Source organism: Mobula birostris, chromosome 5 (genome assembly GCF_030028105.1).
Source record: "Mobula birostris isolate sMobBir1 chromosome 5, sMobBir1.hap1, whole genome shotgun sequence".
Classification (NCBI taxonomy): Eukaryota; Metazoa; Chordata; class Chondrichthyes; order Myliobatiformes; family Myliobatidae; genus Mobula; species Mobula birostris.
In genome coordinates this window covers 58,568,818-58,586,745 of record NC_092374.1, presented here as the reverse complement: position 1 = coordinate 58,586,745, position 17,928 = coordinate 58,568,818, and the positions used below count along the sequence as shown (strand labels likewise).

At 42.7% G+C, this 17,928-nt stretch overlaps 1 protein-coding gene across 9 annotated transcripts in view; it reads right to left on the bottom strand.

The window, feature by feature from the left end:
- The window catches only part of pip5k1ba (phosphatidylinositol-4-phosphate 5-kinase, type I, beta a), a 175,829-nt gene that overhangs the window by 127,512 nt on the left and 30,389 nt on the right, over positions 1-17,928 (bottom strand). The window contains exon 1 of one of the 9 annotated variants that reach the window (XM_072258072.1): positions 11,296-11,420. The exons of the other annotated variants lie outside the window; for them this stretch is intronic. The gene's annotated coding sequence lies outside the window, so the exon portion shown is untranslated. Of the gene's footprint in view, positions 1-11,295; positions 11,421-17,928 lie in introns of those variants that run through there. 9 annotated transcript variants of the gene reach the window in all.

Genomic DNA, 17,928 nt, shown 5'->3' with positions numbered 1-17,928 from the left:
TTGCAGCTCCAGTGTAAGATTGTGGACTAGTGGAAAACCTGGTCATTATATTCAAGGCTGAATACTCACTTCTGAGAAACACTTCCTACACAAAAGTTCAGAGTTAATGGAAGATGTAGAAAGAGTTCAGTGCAAAGCCCCAGTTAAGCAATGATAGAAGATAACAGTTGGCCTCATCGCAGTGGTCCCAGTGTATTCACGGGATTAGCAGCTTCAGAGTGTAGCACCTCCACTGTGGCCGAGCAGTAGGGGTGGAGAAGTAAACAAAGATTAAATATGGAGTTTGGGTCATACATCAGCCATGATCTCATCTAATGGGCATAACACGTTTATGTGGCTGGATGGTCTCACCCTAGTTCTGTTCCAGGCATTTATTTTTAAATTCAAACTCAAGATTCCATTAAAGCACAAATGCTGGAGCAAGAGTAAATCCAATTTACTCCGTGGTGGCCAGTGCGATCATGTTTGCTGTTGTGCGCTGGGGCAGCAGGCTGAGGGTAGCAGACACCAACAGAATCAACAAACTCATTTGTAAGGCCAGTGATGTTGTGGGGATGGAACTGCACTCTCTCACGGTGGTGTCTGAAAAGAGGATGCTGTCCAAGTTGCATGCCATCTTGGTCAATGTCTCCCATCCACTACATAATGTACTGGGTAGGCACAGGAGTACATTCAGCCAGAGACTCACTCCTCCGAGATGCAACACTGAGCGTCATAGGAAGTCATTCCTGCCTGTGGCCATCAAACTTTACAACTCCTCCCTTGGAGGGTCAGACACCCTGAGCCAATAGGCTAGTCCTGGACTTATTTCCTGGCATAATTTACACATTACTATTTAATTATTTATGGTGCAACTGTAAGGAAAACCAATTTCCCTCGGGATCAATAAAATATGACTATGACTAAAAAAAAACAACACAGTACTCGAAGAAACAATCCTACTACAGTGGACTCAAGAGAGGAGATCCCTATAATTGTATGTGTACTAAATCCATAAGCTTAATTATGCCTTTTGCAATCATATTTAGAATTATTTTAAAACACATTTCACAGCATGCAGCTGCTGAGTGGTGCAAGGCAGATGTAGGAACAAGGTAATTGCAATTTTTTCAAAATATTTAATAAAATCAACCCATGTCCTGCATTAACTTTCAAATACTAACGCAATGACTAGTGAAAAGTGGTTTTGTAATCAACGGAGGTCATGTTCCTTTCTCATACACACCACATCATTGAGGTTATGTGCTCCTTTTCTATACGCTATGTCTCCGATATTTGATCCTTTTGATACATTGTACGTCAGTCTACTTTTTTTTTTGAAAACTTCATAACACGACATTCCAAGGGAAGTAGAGCTGGCTATGTGGAAACAGGTACTAAGTGCTCCACATCTCCTCATCACAAAACATGCTGGCTTAGAAAATCTACTACATAGCACAAGTAATTCCCAACAGTTTGCAACACACATGAAGGTGCCATTTATTGCCTCTGGTCACTTATGCAGAAGTTGTGAATGCAGTGCCCAGCTTGGTAAAACTTAAAAGGGACTTGTACAAACAAAGCTCAACACATAGAAACAACACACACAAAATGCTGGTGGAACACAGCAGGGCAGGCAGCATCTATTGGAAGAGGTACAGTCGACGTTTCAGGCCGAGATCATTCGTCAGGACTAACTGAAAGAAGAAATAGTAAGAGATTTGAAAGTGGGAGGGGGTGGAGGAGATCCAAAATGATAGGAGAAGACAGGAGGGAGAGGGATGGAGCTAAGAGCTGGACAGTTGCTTGGCAAAAGGGATACAAGGCTGGAGAAGGGAGAGGATCATGGGACGGGAAGCCCAGGGAGAAAGAAAGGGGGAGGGGAGCCCAGAGAATGGAGAGCAGGCAAGGAGTTATAGTGAGAGGGACAGAGGGAGAAAAGAGAGAGAGAGAAAAAAGGGGAAAAGTAAAAAATAGTGAATAAATAAATAAATAAGGGATGGGGCAAGAACGGGAATTAACGGAAGTTAGAGAAGTCGATGTTCATGCCACCAGGTTGGAGGCTACCCAGACGGAATATAAGGTGTTGTTCCTCCAACCTGAGTGTGGCTTCATCTTGACAGTAGAGCAGGCCGTGGATAGACATATCAGAATGGGAGTGGGACGTGAAATTAAAATGTGCGGCCACTGGGAGATCAACACATAGAATCTAGTGCTGGGAACTGACTGTAGTTAGGTACACAAAGTTGAGAATGGGACACTAACTGTGCTCTACAGCTGTACTCACAGTGGTTTCCCATCTTCAACACTTACTGTGACCCATCCACCCACTCCCACAGCCACCAGTCCTCAATGCACTGCAGCCCCAATCCCCTGTAGACAATTGGATGCCATTTACTGAACCTTTTATCTTCCCTTTCACCCTGGCTTCACTCCCCCCATTAATATGCCTAACCACTGACAGAATAATGCTTCCTCTGTTACTCAATGTTTTGGGAAGAGAACTTGGGAGGAGCGTGCTCCCAGATGAAAGGACGAACAAATATCAGAGACATAGCGTATAGAAAAGGAGCACATAACCTCAATGATGTGGTGTGTATAAGAAAGGAACATACCTCTGTTGATTACAAAACCACTTTTCACTAGTCATTGCGTTAGTATTTGAAAATTAATGCAGGATATGGGTTGATTTTATTAAATATTTTGAAAAGAAAATTGCAATTACCTTGTTCCTCCAGCAATGGAATGCAGCAGATTAAGCAGGAGGACAGGAACTGCCTACATTTCAGGTCAAAAACCTGTATCAAGACTGAGAGTGGAGAGAAGAGTTATTCTCCAGTATAAAGAGAAGAATATAAATATTGATGACCTGGGGACACAGGAAACAGGCTCTTCAGCCTGACTTGGCTATGCCAACCGAGTTTCTCAGCAATCCTGTCACATCTGCCTACATTTGGCCCATAGCCTTTTAAACTTCTCCATCTATGCACCGATCTAGATGGTTTTAAATGTTGCTTATGTGCCCATCTCAATGACTTTTTTTTAACCAGCTCATTTCAAAAACACAGCACCTTTGCGTGAAGAAACTGCACCTTATGTTCCTTTTCAATCTCTCACCTCTGATCTTAAATCTATGCACTCCTGGATTTTAGCAACCCCACATTATGAACTGTATTCTCACCGTGTCTATTCCCTTCATGATCTTGTATACCATTCACAGGTCACCCCTCCCCACCCCCACTCCTCCTATGTTCTAGTGAATTAAGTCCTAGTCTACACAACCTCTCATTGCAACTTAATCCCCCAAGTCCAGCAACATCCTGGTAAATATTTTCTGAACTTTTTCTAGTTTACACTGTGACAACAAACCAAGTTATCAGAAGATTGATGCCGATGAGAGGGATAAGGGAGACAAATGGAGAAACGTTCAAAATGTTAATGAGAGGGGAGAGAGATAACGAAAAGAGACACACTTCAGAGTATTGACAGACCAGTTGCTTTGAACCTGAACTGTTTGAAGTTTGATGGTCAGGCGATACCCCAGCAGGGGGATAAAAAGAACAGGTTCGCTAAGGCACGACACACACCACGAGATCATGAGATAACGAGACCCTGGAAGAGTGGTGTGCCCCCACAAGTTGGTGGTAGTTAGAGGTCTGGTTCGCGGGAACCGGCCATAGACGCACAGGGTGAAAAGGGTATGATCGGTGGGAACCTGGTGTGTGTGTCCGCCCTTGCCTGGGTGCTGAGTTCACAGCGGAAGAACGGTCGTATCCCGAATGGAGGGGTCACAGTCGGTGACCGCAGAAGACATGAAAGGGTCCACCCGAAACCACTTGTGAACATCAAAGGTCTGCCTGAATCCAATTTGCATTTCTCTCTCTCCCCAACGGCACAAGAGCGATTACTGCGAACTGTACTAAGCTGAACGGAACTCTGTGTCACTTGAGATTGATCATTTTACCCCTAGTCTGTGATAGAGCTTGGTTGATTCCTGTTACCCTAGTTCTGTGTACATGTGTGTTTTATCACTGCTAACCTGTTGCATTTATATCCTTACGATTAGAGTACTGTGTTATTTATTTCTTTAATAAAACTTTATTAGTTTCCAGTAATCCAGACTCCAACTAGTGGTCCATTTCTGCTGGTTTGGCAACCCAGTTATGGGGTACGTAACAACACGCAAACACGAGGAATTCTGCTGATGCTGGAAATTCAAGCAGCACACATCAAAGTTGCTAGTGAACGCAGCAGGCCAGGCAGCATCTCTAGGAAAAGGTACAGTTGACATTTCCGGCCGAGACCCTTCGTCAGGACTAACTGAAGGAAGAACTAGTAACAGATTTGAGGTACAGTTTTTCTAGCTTAATAGCTTCCTCCTATAACAGGATAACAAAATTGCACAAAATACTCAAAGTAGCCTCACCAACATAATATCCCAACTTCTACAGGGTGGAAATTGATTGGCAGGTTGGGTTGAGGTTGGGAGGTAGTGGCATGTAGGTGATAGATGGAGAGGGTGATGGAGAAAGATAGGTGAAAATGGATGAAAACTACTAGATGGTGATTGTGTGCTGCTCCAGATTCCAGTTTTCTCTATCTCCTTGAAAGAAAAGTGTTGACTCTCTTGTTGAACATGCCTTTCTCATTACCAAAGAACTTCTCAAACCTTTCTGTTTAACCAAAATCCAGCACAAACTGATGTATACCAAAACTATGACTCCATAGTGAGAGGTACAGAAGGGGATTTCTGTGGCAACAGGTGAGATTTAAGGATGGTGTGTTGCCTCCCTGGTGCCGGGATTCAGGATGTCACGGACCGATTGCAGGGAATCCTCGAGAGTGAAGGTGAACATCCAGAAGTGGTGGTGCATGTTGGCACAAATGACGTGGGGAAGAAGAGGAAAGATATTCTACAGCGTGACTTCAGAGAACTCGGAAGAAGGCTGAAAAGCAGGACTTCCAGGGTGGTTATCTCTGGTTTGCTTCCAGTTCCCTGTGCTGGAGAGGTCAAGAACAGGGAGATAATGGATCGGAATGTGTGGCTGAGGAACTGGTGCAGGAAGCAAGTATTTACATTCTTGGACCGCTGGGGTATGTTTCGGGGTGAGGATGAATTGTACAAAAGGGACGGGTTGCACCTTAATAAGCACGGCACCAGCATTCTGGCAGGCAGGTTTGCCTCTGCAACACGGGTTTGTTTAAACTAAGTAGTGGGGGTGAGGAGATGAACTGGAAACATAAGGATGGAGATAAAGGGAAAGTGAGAATAAGAAATGTTAAGAAAGACAGCAGAATCAACAGAGCTGAAAGCTCAAGAAGGGATCATACAGTATGGCCAAGTGAAATAGGAATTGATATGGGAGGTGAGGGGAGTAATGAATTAAAAGTATTGTATGAATGCACAGAGTATAAGAAATAAAGTGGATGATCTTGAGGCACAATTAGAAATTGGTAAGTATGATGTTGTGGGAATAACAGAGACATGGCTTCAAGTGGACAGGGCCTGGGAAATGAATATTCAAGGGTACACATCCTATCAAAAGGACAGACTGATGGGCAGAGGGGGTGGGGTGGCTCTATTGGTGAGGAATGATATTCAGTCCCTTGCGAGGGGGGGGACATAGAATCAGGAGACATACAGCCAGTATGGATAGAACTGAGAAATTCTAAGGGTAGAAAGACCCTAATGGGAGTTATCTACCAGCCCCCAAACAGTAGTCTGGATGTAGGGTGTAAGTTGAATCAAGAGTTAAAATTGGCATGTCGCAAAGGTAACGCTACAGTTGTTATGGGGGACTTCAACATGCAGCTAGACTGGAGGAATCAGGTTGGTACTGGACCCCAAGAAAGGGAGTTTGTGGAGTCCCTCCGAGATGGATTCTTAGAACAGCTTGTACTGGAGCCTACCAGAGAGAATGCAATTCTAGATTTAGGGTTGTGCAATGAACCGGATTTGATCAGGGACCTCGAGGTAAAGGAGCCATTAGGAGGTAGTGACCATAATATGATAAGTTTTAATCTACAATTTGAGAGGGAGAAGGGAAATTCGGAAGTGTCAGTATTACAGTTGAACAAAGGGAACTATGGTGCTATGAGGGAGGAGCTGGCCAAAGTTCAATGGAACAATACCCTAGCAGGGATGACAGTGGAACAGCAATGGCAAGTGTTTCTGGGAATAATGTGGAAGGTGCAGGATAAGTTCATTCCAAAGAGGAAGAAAGATCCTAAGGGGAGTAAGGGGAGTAAGGGGAGGCTGTGGCTGACAAGGGAAGTAATGGACAGTATAAAAATAAAAGAAAAGAAGTATAACATAGCAAAGACGAGTGAGAAGCCGGAGGATTGGGAAACTTTTAAAGAGCAACAGAAGGTAACTAAAAAGGCAATACACGGAGAAAAAATGAGGTACAAAGGTAAACTAGCCAAGAATATAAAGGAGGATAGTAAAAGCTTCTTTAGGTATGTGAAAAGGAAAAAAATAGATAAGACCAAAATTGGGCCCTTGAAGACAGAAATGGGTGAATTTTTTTTTATGGGGAACAAGGAAATGGCAGACCAGTTGAACAGGTACTTTGGATCTGTCTTCACTAGGGAAGACACAAACAATCTCCCAGATGTAATAGTGGCCAAAAGACCTAGGGTAATGGATGAACTGTAGGAAATTTATATTAGGCAGGAAATGGTGTTGGATAGGCTGTTGGGTCTGAAGGCTGATAAGTCCCCGGGACCTGATGGTCTGCATCCCAGGGTACTTAAGGAGGTGGCTTTAGAAATCGTGAACGCATTGGTAATCATTTTCCAATGTTCTATAGATTCAGGATCAGTTCCTGTGGATTGGAGGGTGGCTAATGTTGTCCCTCTCTTCAGAAAGGGAGGAAGAGAGAAAACAGGGAATTATAGACCAGTTAGCCTGACGTCGGTGGTGGGAAAAATGCTGGAGTCAATTATAAAAGATGAAATTACGACACATCTGGATAGCAGTAACAGGATCAGTCCAAGTCAGCATGGATTTACGAAGGGGAAATCGTGCTTGACTAATCTGGAATTTGTTGAGGATGTAACTATGAAAATGGACAAGGGAGAGCCAGTGGATGTAGTGTACCTCGACTTTCAGAAAGCCTTTGATAAAGTCCCACATAGGAGATTAGTGGGCAAAATTCCGGCACATGGTATTGGGGGCAGAGTACTGACATGGATTGAAAATTGGCTGGCTGACAGAAAACAAAGACCAGCGATTAACGGGTCCCTTTCGGAATGGCAGGCGGTGACAAGTGGGGTACCGCAGGGTTCAGTGCTGGGACCGCAGCTGTTTACAATATATATTAATGATTTAGATGAGGGAATTAAAAGTAACATTAGCAAATTTGCCCATGACACAAAGCTGGGTGGCAGTGTGAAATGTGAGGAGGATGTTATGAGAATGCAGGGTGACTTGGACAGGCTGGGTGAGTGGGCAGATGCAGTTTAATGTGGATACATGTGAGGTTATCCACTTTGGTGGTAAGAACAGGAAGGCAGATTATTACCTAAATGGAGTCAAGTTAGGAAAAGGGGAAGCGCAACGAGATCTAGTTGTCCTTGTACATCAGTCACTGAAAGCAAGCATGCAAGTACAGCAGGCAGTGGAAAAAAAGCTAACGGCATGCTGGCCTTCATAACAAGGGGAATTGAGTATAAGAGCAAAGAGGTCCTTCTGCAGTTGTACAGGGCCCTGGTGAGACCACACCTGGAGTACTGTGTGCAGTTTTGGTCTCCAAGTTTGAGGAAGGACATTCTTGCTATTGAGGGAGTGCAGCGTAGGTTCACAAAGTTAATTCCCGGGATGGCTGGACTGTCATATGTCGAAAGATTGGAGCGACTGGGCTTGTATACTCTGGAATTTAGAAGGCTGAGCGGGATCTTATTGAACCATATAAGATTATTAAGGGATTGGACACGCTGGAGGCAGGAAGCATGTTCCCGCTGATGGGTGAGTCCAGAACCAGAGGCCACAGTTTAAGAATAAGGGGTAGGCCATTTAGAACAGAGTTGAGGAAAAACCTTTTCACCCAGAGAGTGGTGGATATATGGAATGCTCTGCCCTAGAAGGCTGTGGAGGCCAAGTCTCTGGATGCTTTCAAGAAAGAGATGGATAGAGCTCTTAAAGATAGCGGAATCAAAGGTTATGGGGATAAGGCAGGAACTGGATACTGATTGTGGATGATCAGCCATGATCACAGTGAATGGCGGTGCTGGCTCGAACGGCCGAATGGCCTACTCCTGCACCTATTGTCTATTGTCTAAGACTATTATCCAGAAGTACTGCACACAGTATCAAAGCACTGGCAAAGGTACTCAAAGGTACTAGAACAGAGAGAATTTTGTCTTCGGGAAAGATTACAGAAGCTGGGACTCTCAAGAAAAATCAGCTAACAGATACTTAAAGATAAAGACGACAGTTGACAGGCCAGGTGAAGATGGGGCGATTTCACTTTTGCAGGAGTTACACTGGTGGAAGGAGGCTTCAAAACTAGAAGACTGTCACTAATAAAAGTGATAAGATTTTTTTTTTTAGTAAGAATTGCTTCACCCAGGCACATGAAGAAATATAGAATTCCCTCACACACAGGGGAGTATTTGGGGTAAATAGTGGAGAGGCATTTAAGTAGAGTAAATCAACAAATGGTGGGAAAACTCAGTGACCCAGGCAGCGCCTGTGAAGAGAGAAACAATATCAATGTAACAGATCAGTAAGCTGAGATAATGCCTTTGTTTCTCTCCTACAGATCATGTCTGGTTTTCTAAGTGCACCTAGCATTTTGCTTTATTACAGATTTCCAACATCTGAAACCTCTTAATGAGGATTTAAGATGTACAACAGACAAGGGAAGGAGGTAAAGAAGGATATGCTGATTGAATGAGATGATGTGCAACTCAAGTGGAACATAAACACTGGCACAGAGAGTTGAGCAGAATGACCTATTTGCACTACAGATTCCATGTAACCACCACTTCAAAATTTCTGAAACAGTCTTTCACATGCAAGCTCATGTGATCCTGCCAGTTGTTTACACACATTGTGAGAAAGAGTACAAGTGCAAATATAAAGTCATTAGACCATCACAAAGAAAAATTAACAGCAGAACCCAAACTCCTAGATGATAAAGAAACTAAAACCGCAATTACTGTTTCTTGGCAGTGAATGAAAGGTTTTCACATCTTTGTACAACTAATTTTAAGATAGATTGCTAGGATTTTGTATGGCTAGGTTAATTAAACATGGAAACCAAGCTGTTAAATGGAGCCAAGATGAAGATCAGTGGGGACTTGACTGAATGGCAGAACAGTCTCTAGGGGTTTGAATGACCTCTTCCTGCTCCTATACTTCTTGCACATGTGGCATTGATGCTTGAATTACTGTAATGGTAAGACATTCAGCGCATTCTATCTTGCCCAAGTGGTTAAGGGTCACTCAGCAGGACACTCAATAGGGGCAAGGAAAAGGCTGCTTTCAAGTCCTAAAATAAGACTTTTGCAGTCTGAAATGACGCAAGTTAAATGCTAACAATACTCCTCCCAATTAGCAAACTGAAATAGTATGTTGAGACTGGATGCAAATTAGGGATCAAGTAACTTGTTACCATAGAAAGCAATACTATTCCAAACAAATGTGATCATGCCATAGTTAAAACCTAAGCAGCTTTGAAGAAAGGTTTTGATTGAGCAAAAACACCAAGAGTTCCTTCCCAGCACCATACCTTCTCCTCTCTGCCTTCTGCTCCTGCCTGAAAACAACAATTTAGAGATTAATTACCACTTGCCAGGGTGCTGCAGGCTATGGTGAAGTTTCTACAGTAAGCAAGCATTAAAACCATGACCTCAAGTAGCTCAAACATTTTGGGTTGCCATCTATTATTCAGCATATTTGACAAAGGTTGTAATTTCTGCAATATGTTTATCTTCATCACCCTGTTCCTAATTACAGTGGAATTTAGAATGTGTAATAGGTAACTGAGAGTTACAGGTCTACTTTAAGAGGGAAATCGAATTCAAGTCAAGTAAATAGAATCACAGTCATACAGCACAGAGACAGGCCTTTTGGCCTGTCAAGTCGATGCTAACCGATTTACACTAACCTTGTAGTGACCATTTATTCTACTTAAATTTCCATCAATTCATCCCACATTCTACCATTCACCTACATGAGGGGCAATTTATAGTGGTTAATTAACCTTCCAACCAGCACTCTTGTGGAATATGGGATGAAATCAGAGCACCCAGCAGAAACCTATGCAGCCACAGTGGTAAGGTACAAACTGCATACTAAAAAGACAAAGTCAGGATCGAACCTGGGCTACCGGAGCTGAGAGGTGGTGATTTACTTGCTGGAGTACCACTCTGCCAAGGAGGTTTTGATGTGGAAATCTCATGACAAGGAAGGAATGCAAACCCTAATTTGTGCACACAAGCACCTACAAAGTGGAAATGCAACAGTGACCAGATAATACATGTTTTAATGGTTTGGACCAATAACTTAGTCCATGATTTGAAGGAAGACCACCTTGCTTTGTAAATTAGCGACAGTCCTTTGTTGGTCCATTTTCAGCATCCTACAGTACATCTGATCCTGAACTCTGGTGTTCCGTGGGTACTTCAGTTTATTCACAGGTGCTGAAGATGTGCAAATTAGTAAACTAATTAGTTATTGCAAATAGCTGTGTGTAGGTGAGTAGCCTGTTGTGAATGCAGAGAATAAAATAGGATTTGTGCAACTGGGTGCTGGATGGCATAGACTCAATGGCCCAAATCTCTCCCTGCCCCCCACAGTGAATTATTCTATAATTATTCCACAACCTCTACAAACAGTAGATATTGTGTGTTTGGATTTTTCAGAAATAATTTGATAATGTCCCACAAGAGAGATTAGTATGTAAAATTAAAGCATGTAGAACTAAGGGTAATGCAAGAGAACAAAAAGATTTATTGAGACAGAAAATGGTATGGAATAACTGGAACTTTGACAGGCACTGATTAGCAGGCTACCTTGGAGACCATTGCTTGGGCCCAACTATTCACAATATACATCAATGATCTAGATTCGAGAACCGAAAATAATACTTCTAAATGGGACAAAACTGGGTGGGATTAAGCGAACACTTCAAAGTGATTTAGATGAATGGGCAAATACATGGCAGATGCAATATAATATTGAAAATAATATTCAAATGGAGAAAGATTGAAAATGATTGGATGTATAAAAGAACATGGGGTGTCCTTTAATGAATGACTGAAAGCAAACACATAGCTGACAGTTAAGACAAGAAAAGGTGCACTGACCTTCATTGCAAGAGGCCTTGAAAATAGGCCAAGGACTTATTGTACAGTTAAAATATAAAAGGGCCTGACGATTCCTCACTGGGCAGAGTATGCGCTGTGTTGATCTCGTCACCGCAGGATACACTTGTCACAGAGGAAGACAACAAAGATTCACCAAACTAAGTATGGAATAGAAGACCTGTTGTACAAGGAGGAATAGGGTTAACTATACCTGTATTCATTCAGCAGAATGAGAATAGATCTGACAAGACTTGACAGCGAGGACGTTTCTCCTGGATGAGGATTAGAATTAGGAGTCAATTTCAATATATGTTTTATGACAATAGGACTAAAATGAGGATTTTTTTCCCCTATAGGAAACGGTGAACCTGTGAAACTCACTACCACCAATGGTCAAACTTAGCAGGTAAGCCAATGTCTAGATACAAAAGGCATCAATGTATATGGGAAGAGAGATCGAATACGCATGTTTCTGAAACAGAAATTCAACACTGTATGCTTTAAGGCTGCTCTGCCCTTCAATGTCCTTCACCTATTTTCAAAGTTTCATGCACTGAGACAAACTGTACTTCCCTTCACATTAAAAACAGAATTTACTTTGGTTGTTTGAATCCAGGAATTACACGATTCTCTAGAAATAATGCATAGATATCAGGCACACATAATATGAAATGTTCATCTAGATATTAAATGGAAACCACTTCTCCAATTACTAGTCAAACCCAGATACTGCATTCATAATTTTCTTATAAATTTATCTTATACAAGGATATTTATAAACAGTATGCTTAAATTTATGGAAAAAGTCCAAAAAAAATTCAATTTTGTCCAAATGTTGCATTTTAAAATGCCTAAAGAATTTAGGATACATTTGAAAATGCCTTACACTTAATAGTATGCCTGACTCCCACCTCCCTAAACAACCACCGTTACAAAGTACACTCCAAGAGGGCAGAAAAAGCACTTCAAAGACAATATCAAGACCCACGTGAGGAAGTGCCACATCAACCCGAATGGATGGGAGAAATTAGCACAGGATAGGAAAAGCTGCAGAAGGACTTGCTATGAGGGGACTACACAGTTCGAAGAATACCTCCACTGTGTCACTAACATTAAGTGGCTTCGATGTAAATAGAGACTAGGAAAGGCCAAACGAGCTGCATCCACCACCTATACCTGCCAACACTGCAATAGGGCCTGTGGATCATGGATTGGTCTCTTCAGTCATCTCAAGACCCACAAGTGAACAGATCAACCAGAATCATTCTCAACTACAAGTGATCACTGATGATGATGATGACAACAACGACAACAACAACATTTAGTAGAAACAGAAACCAGATCCAAATTTTTAAAAAAGCCTAACTTTGAGTGATTCTTTGAGAGCACATTCACCATTAGATACCACGATAAAATTGACCAGCGATATCAGTACCAGTAACAAGAGCAGTAACAATTGAGAACAACAGTTTTTTTTTCCCTATACTGACTGCAACCTGGCAAAGAGATCTCAAAGCAATCTGCAGGAATGCTGTTGCACACATTTGACGCTGAGCCGTGCATGTTGATTCCGGAACACAAAACAAAATGTTTAGCTGAAAAGGTATGTTTTCAGAACAGCCTTAAATGAGAACAGAGTTTCAGGGAGAAATCTACAGGGCCCAAGGTCTTGCAGCTGAAAGCTTGGCTGTCAAAGGTGAAGCAATTAAACCTGAAGATGATCAAAAGGCCCAAACTACAACAGAGTGATCTTGAGTACTTTAGGACATAAAGAAGCTACAGGCATTGAGGGAAGTATAATAAAACTATTTGAAAAACAATTTAAAAAGTGACATGTCAAGGGAAAGAGAGAGAAAGAAATTAGGCTATCCATTGAAGCTTAAAACATATTGTAATTTAAATGGAAATTCACTAATGATACAAGGATTACCAGTAACAAACACACCACAAACTAGATGAAATTCCATTCAATACAGGAAGGTAATTCATTTGACAGGAACTTTTTCTGCTATCGTGTGAGTGAACAATTGATTCTTTCCACACTAATTAGCTAGGAAATATATTATGCAGAATACAACTCATTAGGAATGATTGAGACTCACTTGCGATATACAATCCTTCTGATTCACCTACTATGGCTAAGGTTACCTGGCAAGATATTAAGCAGTCTTTCACAACTTCAAGACCTGTCAATTTGTGTTCAACCATGCAAAATGAAGTCATGACTGACATGTCAGAAACACAACACCCCTTGTCACATAGCAAGTTCCAAAATTACAAAGTGAAAACATATGCATAATTTGTTTGAACAGTTGGACCAAGATGCCAAAGAACTTCAAAATATTGTTAAATAGTCTTTTACTAAATCACGAGTGAAGACACAGTCATAAGGTCTCAAGGCAAGTCAAATTTTGTCATGTTTACATGTATGGATAGATACAGGTACTGTGAACATCTTGGAAGCAGCAGTATTACCAGCATGTGGGTAAAAACAACACAGATGTTAACCGTAAAGAGTGGAAATAAAATAAAGACTGTGCAAGAAAAGACATTTGGGAAGGAGTCTATGTTAGTGCAAGAGTGGTCCGTACTATCCCACAGATGAGGTAGGGATAGGGTTGTTGCAGAAAAGTATCTCATCCAGAGGAAGGCACTTCCTCAGTGGTAACACTCAGAGGAGCTTTGAGGAGTTTCCCTGCAGCACCTGGTAACCCTATGATCACTGTCCTGGAAACCAATGCCAGAACATCTTTCCTAGAGTTTGAACCCTAGCAAGGCATCTGGCCCTGGTGTACCTGGTAGGGCACTGAAAACAACTGGCAAGAATGTTCAATGACATTTTCAATTTTTTACTGCTGCAGTCGGAGTTTAGAGAAATACAGCACAGAAACAGGCCGTTTGGCCCATCTAGTCCATGCTGAAACCAGTTAAACTGCCTACTTCCATTGGTCTGCACTGGAACCAAAGCCTTCCATATCCCTACTATCCATGTACTTATCCAATCTTCTCTTAAACATTGAAATCAAGCTCGCATTTACATACATTGATGCTCAACACTTTTTATGAAGGTCATTGTGCCAAAAGATTTCTTTATGACCCCATCTACCTGTGGTGCCACTTTCAACAAACTATGGACCTGCATTTTCAGGTCCACACTCTTTACAGGCCTGCTGTTCACTGTGTAAGACCTAACCTGGTTAGTCCTACCGAAGTTCAAAACTTCACATTTGTCTGCATTAAATTCCATCTGCCGTTTTTCAGACCATTTTTCCAGCCGATACAAATCCCTCTGCAAGCCATAACAGCCTTCCTCACTGTCCACGACATCCCCAATCTTGATGCCATTCGCAAATGTGCTGATCCAGTTAACCATATTATTATCATTGCAAGGGGAATTTTAATAAGGCACTTGATAAGGTTCCACATGGTAGGGTTATTCAGAAAGTCAGAAGGCATGGGATCCAGGGAAGTTTGGCCAGATGGATTCAGAATTGGTTTGCCCACAGAAAGCAAAGGGTTGTGGTGGAGGGAGTATATTCGGATTGGAGGGTTGTGACTAGTGGTGTCCCACAAGGATTGGTTCTAGGACCTCTACTTTTCATGATTTTATTAACGACCTGGATGTGGGGGGTAGAAAGGTGGGTTGGCAAGTTTGCAGATGACACAAAGGTTGGTAGTATTGAGGATTGTCGAAGATTGCAGACAGACATTGATAAGATGCAGAAGTGGGCTGAGAAGTGGCAGGTGGCGTTCAACCCGGAGAAGTGTGAGGTGGTACACTTTGGAAGGACAAACTCCAAGACAGAGTACAAAGTAAATGGCAGAATACTTGGTAGTGTGGAGGAGCAGAGGGATCTTGAGGTACATGTCCACAGATCCCTGCAAGTTGCCAGGTAGATTGGGTAGTTAAGAAAGCTTATGGGGTGTTAGCCTTCATAAGTCGAGGGATAGAGCTTAAGAGTCATGAGGTAATCATGCAGCTCTATAAAACTCTGGTTAGGCCACAGCACTTGGAGTACTATGTCCAGTTCTGGTCGCCTCACTATAGGAAGGATGTGGAAGCATTGGAAAGGGTACAGAGGAGATTTACCAGGATGCTGCCTGGTTTAGAGAGTATAGATTATGATCGGAGATTAAGGGAGCTAGGGCTTTACTCTTTGGAGAGAAGGAGGATGAGGGGCGACATGATAGAGGTATACAAGATATTAAGAGGAATAAATAAAGTGGATAGCCAGCACCTCTTCCCCAGGGCACCACTGCTCAATACAAGGGGACATGGTTTTAAGGTAAGGGGTGGGCAGTTCAAGGGGGATATTAGAGGAAGGATTTTTTACTCAGAGAGTGGTTGGTGCCTAGAATGCACTGCCTGAGTCAGTGGTGGAGGCAGATACACTAATGAAATTTAAGAGACTACTAGACAGGTATAGGAAGGAATTTAAGGTGGAGGGGGAGGTTTTATATGGGAGGCAGGGTTTAAGGGTCGGCACAACATTGTGGGCCGAAGGGCCTGTACTGTGCTGTACTATTCTATGTTCTATCCAGATTATTGATACAGATGACAAATGACGAAGAACCCAGCACTAATCCCTGCAGCATATCACTAGTCACAGGCCTCCAGTCGGAGAAGCAACCATCTACTCTCTGACTTCTCTCACAAAGCCATTATCTAATCCAATTTACTACCTCATCCTGAATGCTGAGGGGAAGTTTCCTCTGACTGCTTCTGAGTTTCCTATGTTTTTCCTCGTCTGTTAAGGAACAATTAGTGCGGTGAAAATGGCTTCAGGGGCTGTGTCGTGTTCTTTGAGATGTGGGAATTCGGGGAGGCACCATCCTCCTAGGTAACCACTTCTGCACTAGGCACACTGAGGTGCAACTATTTAGAACGTGTTCAGGAACAGGAGCTGCAGACTCATTCGGGAGACTTGAGAAAATGATAGATGACCTAACAGGGAGGTAGTTGCCCTAGGTTGCAGAAGGCAGGTAACTGGGTGGCTGCCAGGAGAAGAAAGGGAAATGGGCAGTCAGTACAGAGTGGTTGTTCCCCTCAATAATACGAACACTGTCTTTGGATACTGTTCAGAGAGATGACCTACTGGGGACGGGGTGGGGGGAGGGGAGGCCACAGTGACAGCGAGCAGTCTCTGGCATTGTGGCTCAGAAGAGGAGAGGGTTGAAGAGGACTGCAGTAGTGATTGGAAATTTCATAGTGGAATAGAGATGAGATTCTGTGAAAGTAATAGAGATGATATGTTGCCTCTCAGGTGCCAGGGTCAGGAATGTCTTGGATTGGGTCCACAGCATTCTAGAGGGGGAAGGGGAGCAGCCAGATGTCTTGGTACATATTGGCACAAATGACAAGTAGAAAGGGTGAGGAGCTCCTGAAGAGAGGTTTAAGGGAGCCAGGTAGAAAGCAGAAAAGCCAGACCTCTAAGGTAGTAATCTCAGGATTGCTGCTTGAGTCGTGCGTCAATGAGGATAAGAATAGGAGCATTTGTCAGATAAATGTGTGGCTGAGGAACTAGTACAGGGGGTAGGGCTTCAGATTTATGGATCACTGGGGTCGCCTCTGGGGAAGGTACGATCTGTACAAAAGGGATGGGTTATACCTGAACCTGAGGGTGGCTAATATCTGGGGGCAGGTTTGCCAGAGTTGTTCAGAAGCGTTTGAACTAATTTGGCGAAGGTGGGGTGGGGCTGGAGTGACAAGGAAGTAGTTTTACAAACACAGGCAGTGTCTAGTGAGACTAAGCAAGGACAGGCTGCTGGTAGGGCGTAATTGCAGCTAATGGGATGAATTGGAGGATAAAAGGAGGACATAAAAAGAGTAAGTGTGTTATATTTGAATGCATGGAGTATATGGTTTAATGTACATGAACTCTAGCACAGTGAGAGATAGGCACATATGATGTGGGCGTTGCTTAATCATGCCTGAGAGATTAACATCTCTCATGCCTGGGAGCTTAACATACTTTGAAAAATGATGCATGATCAGAAGGTGTAGAATTGTGGGTAGAGCTAAAAAAGCTGCAAGGGCAAAAAGACCCCGATGGGAGTTGGGTACAGACCTCCAAACAGTAAAGATGTGGGTTACAAATTACAAAGGAAGATAGAAAATGCATGTTAAAAGGCAATATTCTGATAATCATGTGCGATTTTAGTATGCAGGTAGATAGGGGAAAACAAGTTAGTGCCAGATCCAAGAACGGGAATTTGTAGAATCCCTACAAGATTGCATTTTAGAGCAGCTTGTGGTTGAGCCCACTAGTAGATTCTGAATTGGGTGTTATGCAATGAACTGGAATTTGATAGCTTAAGGTAGAGGAATTCTTGGGGACAGTGATCATAATATGGTAGAATTTCCCCTGCAATTTGTGAAGGAGAAGGCAAAGCTTGATGTATCATTATTACAGTGGCGTAAAGAGAATTAAAGGAATGAGAGAAGAGCTGGGCAGAGTTGATTAGGAGGGAACTCTAGTAGGGATGATGGCAGAGCAGCAATAGCTGGAGTTTCTGTGAGCAATTCGGGATAAATACATCCCAAAGTAGTATTCTAAAGGCAGGATGACATAACTGTGACTGACAGAGGAAGTCAAAACAAACATAAAAGCCAAAGTGGGGGCGAATAATAGA